The sequence below is a fragment of the Triticum aestivum genome, chromosome 3A, assembly GCF_018294505.1.
Source record: "Triticum aestivum cultivar Chinese Spring chromosome 3A, IWGSC CS RefSeq v2.1, whole genome shotgun sequence".
NCBI lineage: Eukaryota > Viridiplantae > Streptophyta > Magnoliopsida > Poales > Poaceae > Triticum > Triticum aestivum.
In genome coordinates, this window is record NC_057800.1 from 634,445,197 (window position 1) to 634,451,799 (window position 6,603).

Genomic DNA, 6,603 nt, shown 5'->3' on the forward strand with positions numbered 1-6,603 from the left:
CCTCCCCGCTGTTCTCCAGATACACGTCTCAGTAAATAGCCGAGAGAATGTGCTCCGAAGAACAATGGGGAAGCACCGCCAAAATCCTGTCTCGCAACGGGGTAGAACATGGAGAACATACCCAATCTACACATCCTCGGGCTGTCCGTGGAAAATGCTGGACAATCCGAAAGAGCTGCGGTGACAAATATGCAATTGAATGCATATTTATCGATGCAACCCTTTCGTACGGGAGACTCCTAGGTTACGCCAGTTGACTTGAGAATGAAATCTAGTGACATGATAAAATGGAGGAGATGGACTTGTAGCTCACCCTCGGCTGTAGGGGAAGGAGTCGAACAACAGAGGATGCTCAGGGACCAACGCGTCAGACGACAGTCACTTTGATGAAATGCAACACCACAAAGCCTGCAAATTCCACTAAAAGAACAACTTAGTCAAAAAAATCATTATGAACAATTTTGTCTTCAGTTATTTTATCAAGATCATTATGAGTATCCAAAAAAATTAGCAACGTCATAACATCTCAGTCAAGTGTCAAAATTTTGTCCAACATCCATCCATCCATTCATCGATCATTAACTTGACCAACATCAATTCATCAACATGACCTAACATTAAATTTATGACAAACAAAGTTTCTATTAAAATTCAACGACATTCCATCCATCCACCATCTATGATTCTAACAACATCCATGCATCCATCTAACAAAAATTAATCCATAGATCCATCAACCTAAAAACACTAGCAAGAAAAAGAAAAAACATACAGAAAAATATATTTATCTATCTATCTATCTATCTATCTATCTATCCATCCATTCATCTATTTATCTAACTATCTATCTATTTATCTAACTATCTAACTACAAAAACAATAGCAAAAAAGGAAAACACAGTAACACCAGCAGCGGGGGGGGGGGGAGGGGAGCGGCAGGGTGCCGGGGGAGCTCACCGAGGGGGGGCAGTACGGGAGCGGCGAGGGGGTACGGGTCGGGGAAGGGGACGGCGGCCGGAGTAGCACCACACGACGGCCGCCAGAGGGGGTGCGGGTCGGGGCAGCGGGCGTGGCCAGGCTACGGCTCCGGCCGGCTAGTGCCATGCTCAGGCGGTTGGGCCAAGAAGCCCGGGCGGCGTCGATGCAGGGACGGCCGAGGGAGCAGGTGGAGGGGGCGCACGAGGCGGCGGGTGGAGGGGGCGGCCAGGGCGGGGGGTGGAGGGGGCTTGGATAGAGGGGGGAGGACGGCGGCAGCGATGGAGGGCGGCGGCGGGTGGATCCACACAACATAATTAAGGATCCACTTAAATTAATCACATCAAATTTTCAGTTTCTACCGCGTTGAATCCACCTACATCTCTAATAGGTAAAGATGGGTCCTAATCCCACCCGAGGATGTGTAGATTGAGTACGTTCTCCATTATACCCCGTTCCGAGACAAAATTTCGGCAGCACCTCCCCGGTGTTCTCCAGATAGACGTCTCAGTAAATAGCCGAGAGAATGTGCTCCGAAGAACAATGGGGAAGCACCGCCAAAATCCTGTCTCAGAACGGGGTAGAACATGGAGAACATACCCAATCTACACATCCTCGGGCTGTCCGTGGAAAATGCTGGACAATCCGAAAGAGCTGCGGTGACAAATATGCAATTGAATGCATATTTATCGATGCAACCCTTTCGTACGGGAGACTCCTAGGTTACGCCAGTTGACTTGAGAATGAAATCTAGTGACATGATAAAATGGAGGCGATGGAGGGCGGCGGCGTGGGTCGGGATAGGGTGGCGGCGGGGACTAGAACGAGGGTACGACGGCACGGCGGGTCGGGATCCGGTGGCGGCGGCGGCGCGGGTGAGGGTCGGGCGGCGGCGCGGCGTGGGTTGGAGTAGGAGTAGGAGTGGTTGAGGAAGGGGCAGTTGAACGAGTGGCCACGGCGAGGCCCGAGAGGATAAGGGTGCCTCTATGCCGGCCGTCAGCATAGGCATGGTCCCACCTGGCAGCGAGAGGGCCGTCGAGTGGATAAGGGTGGCTCTATGCCGACGGCCAGGCCGTCGGCATAGATAGGAGGCCTATTCCGACGGCAAGGTCGTATGCATAGATGGCAATCACTTTTTTTGAAAAAATAGTCCCACCTCGCCGACGGACAAGCAATTTGACATGTTTAAATAGTTCACTAATCCATACGTCATAAGCACTTGTATTAATTGGACTTATATGAAGAAAACAGACAATTACGGTGAAACTTTCAGTGCCCGGGCGGCATTGCTACCCCCCCAGCAGCAGCGACGTCTGTGAGGGGGGGCACACCCCGGAGCCGCGGGGCCGGGTGCCTGCGCCTGCCACCACTCTTCCACAACCGTAGGAGGGCTCATCGCAACACCTGGCGGGACACGGCGGCAACGACGCCCGTGAGGGGGGCACACCCCGGAGCAGCGTGCCGGGTGCGTGCGCGTGCCACCACTCTTCCACAACCGTAGGAGGGCCCACTGCCACACCTGGTGGCATTGCTACCCCCCTTCATGGACGGCGCCGCCGCCGGCACCTGGAGGGGGGAAACGGACGCGTCGGGTCTACACGGAGGGGATCTTGCTGTGGGTCTGGCCCGGATGTTGCTCCAAAGTGTTCCTATGGGCTAACCTAACACAACTGGGTTGATAGGTCCACTTGTCAAAGCCCGTCCGTGCAAAGTCAAAGGGCTAGATCCCGTGGTCAAACGCTACAGGGTTAGGCGGGATGGGGGCCCTGGGGGGTAGCAATGCCACTGGAGCATCGCACCTGGACCTCATACATGTCGTACGGTGTGGTGGCATGTCCGAAGAGGCGGCACACGTCCCCGGGGTGTGCCCCCCTCACGGACGGCGATGCCACGGTAGTAGACGTTCTGCGATAACGATGCGGCATGAATATTATTAAATACTCAGATCGCGATAAAATCATGAGTTTTTTACACGATGTGGGCACATGTGTTATAGGACTGATGGTAATTTTTCATAATTTTTGGTGATGGAGAAGTATCTGAACACTTCCCTCTACGCGGATTGCTCTTACCGTGTCTACGACTGTGGCCGGCAGCCTCCGGGGGCTAGCATGCCGCCAAATCTTGCGTAGGCGGCCTCTCACAAGTCTGGAAGTGTTGTGGCAGTTGCAAACGCCCGACACGTGTCTCCGGGGTGTGGCCCCCCTCACGGATGGCGCCGCCGCCGACACCTGGTGTGGGGAAACGGACACGTTGGGTCTTGCTACCTCTTGAGCACTACGTTGGATTTCCTTGAAAAGGAAAGGATGATGCAAGAAAGTAGCGTAAGTATTTCCCTCAATTTTTGAGAACCAAGGTATCAATCCAGTAGGAGGCTACGCGCGAGTCCCTCATACCTACACAAAGCAAATAACTCCTCGCAACCAACGCGATAAGGGGTTGTCAATCCCTTCACGGTCACTTACGAGAGTGAGATCTGATAGATATGATAAGATAATATTTTTGGTATTTTTTATGATAAAGATGCAAAGTAAAATAAAAGCAAAGTAAAAAGCAAAGGAAATAACTAAGTATTGGAAGATTAATATGATGAAGATAGACCTAGGGGCCATAGGTTTCACTAGTGGCTTCTCTCAAGAGCATAAGTATTTTACGGTGGGTGAACGAATTACCGTTGAGCAATTGACATAATTGAGCATAGTTATAAGAATATCTAGGTATGATCATGTATATAGGCATCACGTCCGAGACAAGTAGACCGACTCCCGCCTGCATCTACTACTATTAATCCACTCATCGACCGCTATCCAGCATGCATCTAGAGCATTAAGTTCATGAAAACAGAGTAACGCCTTAAGCAAGATGACATGATGTAGAGGGATAAGTTCATGCAATATGATAAAAAAACCATCTTGTTATCCTCGATGGCAAGAATACAATACGTGCCTTGCTGCCCCTACTGTCACTGGGAAAGGACACCGCAAGATTGAACCCAATGCTAAGCACTTCTCCCATTGCAAGAAAGATCAATCTAGTAGGCCAAACCAAACTGATAATTCGAAGAGACTTGCAAAGATAACCAATCATACATGAAAGAATTCAGAGAAGATTCAAATATTGTTCATAGATAATCTTGATCATAAACCCACAATTCATCGGTCTCAACAAACACACCGCAAAAAGAAGATTACATCGAATAGATCTCCACAAGAGAGGGGGAGAACATTGTATTGAGATCCAAAAAGAGAGAAGAAGCCATCTAGATAATAACTATGGACCTGAAGGTCTGAGGTAAACTACGCACACTTCATCAGAGAGGCTATGGTGTTGATGTAGAAGCCCTCCGTGATGGATGCCCCCTCCGACGGAGCTCCGGAACAGGCCCCAAGATGGGATCTCGTGGATACAGGAAGTTACGGTGGTGGAATTAGGGTTTTGGCTCTGTATCTGATCGTTTGGGGGTACGTAGGTATATATAGGAGGAAGGAGTACATCGGTGGAGCATCAGGGGGCCCACGAGGGTGGAGGGCGCGCCTGGGAGGGGGGTAGGCGCGCCCCTACCTCGTGGCCTCCTCCTTTATTTCTTGACGTAGGGTCCAAGTCTCCTGGATCATGTTTGGTGAGAAAATCACATTCCCGAAGGTTTCATTCCATTTGGATTCCGTTTGATATTCCTTTTCTTCGAAACCCTAAAATAGGCAAAAAACCAACAATTTTGGGCTGGGCCTCCGGTTAATAGGTTAGTCCCAAAAATAATATAAAAGTGGATAATAAAGCCCAATAATGTCCAAAACAGTAGATAATATAGCATGGAGCAATCAAAAATTATAGATACGTTGGAGACGTATCAAGCATCCCCAAGCTTAATTCCTGCTCGTCCTCGAGTAGGTAAATGCTAAAAAAGATAATTTTGATGTGAAGTGCTACTTGGCATAATTTTAATGTAATTCTTCTTAATTGTGGTATGAATATTCAGATCCGAAAGATTCAAGATAAAAGTTTAATATTGACATAAAAATAATAATACTTCAAGCATACTAACAAAGCAATCATGTCTTCTCAAAATAACATGGCCAAAGAAAGTTATCTCTACAAGATCATATAGTCTGGCTATGCTCTATCTTCACCACACAAAGTATTTAAATCATGCACAACCCCGATGACAAACCAAGCAATTGTTTCATACTTTTGACATTCTCAAACTTTTTCAATCTTCACGCAATACATGAGCGTGAGCCATGGATATAGCACTATATGTGGAATAGAATGGTGGTTGTGGAGAAGACAAAAAGGGAGAAGATAGTCTCACATCAACTAGGCGTATCAACGGGCTATGGAGATGCCCATCAATAGATATCAATGTGAATGAGTAGGGATTACCATGCAACAGATGCACTAGAGCTATAAGTATATGAAAGCTCAACAAAAGAAACTAAGTGGGTGTGCATCTAACTTGCTTGCTCATGAAGACCTAGGGCATTTTGAGGAAGCCCATCATTGGAATATACAAGCCAAGTTATATAATGAAAAATTCCCACTAGTATATGGAAGTGACGAAATGAGAGACTCTCTATCATGAATATCATGGTGCTACTTTGAAGCCAAGTGTGGTAAAGGATAGTAACATTGTCCCTTCTCTCTTTTTCTCTCATTTTTTGGGGCCTTTTTTATGGCCTCTTTTCTTTCCTTTTTTATTTTTCGTCCGGAGTCTCATCCCGACTTGTGGGGGAATCATAGTCTCCATCATCCTTTCCTCACTGGGACAATGCTCTAATAATGATGATCATCACACTTTTATTTTCTTACAACTCAACAATTACAACTCGATACTTAGAACAAAATATGACTCTATATGAATGCCTCCGGCGGTGTACCGGGATATGCAATGAATCAAGAGTGACATGTATGAAAGAATTATGAATGGTGGCTTTGCCACAAATACGATGTCAACTACATGATCATGCTAAGCAATATGAAAATGATGGAGTGTGTCATAATAAACGGAACGGTTGAAAGTTGCATGGCAATATATCTCGGAATGGCTATGGAAATGCCATAATAGGTAGGTATGGTGGCTGTTTTGAGGAAGGTATATGGTGGGTGTATGATACCGGCGAAAGGTGCGCGGTATTAGAGAGGCTAGCAATGGTGGAAGGAAGAAAAGTGCGTATAATCCATGGACTCAACATTAGTCATAAAGAACTCATATACTTATTGCAAAAATCAACATGTTATCAAAGCAAAGTATTACGTGCATGCTCCTATGGGGATAGATTGGTAGGAAAAGACCATCGCTCGTCCCCGACCGCCACTCATAAGGAAGACAATCAAAAATAAATCATGCTCCGACTTCATCACATAACGGTTCACCATACGTGCATGCTACGGGAATCACAAACTTTAACACAAGTATTTCTCAAATTCACAACTACTCAACTAGCACAACTTTAATATCACCATCTTCATATCTCAAAACAATTATCAAGCATCAAACTTCTCATAGCATTCAACACACTCATAAGAAAGTTTTTACTATTCTTGAATACCAAGCATATTAGGATTATTTAAGCAAATTACCATGCTATTTAAGACTCTCAAAATAATCTAAGTGAAGCATGAGAGATCAAT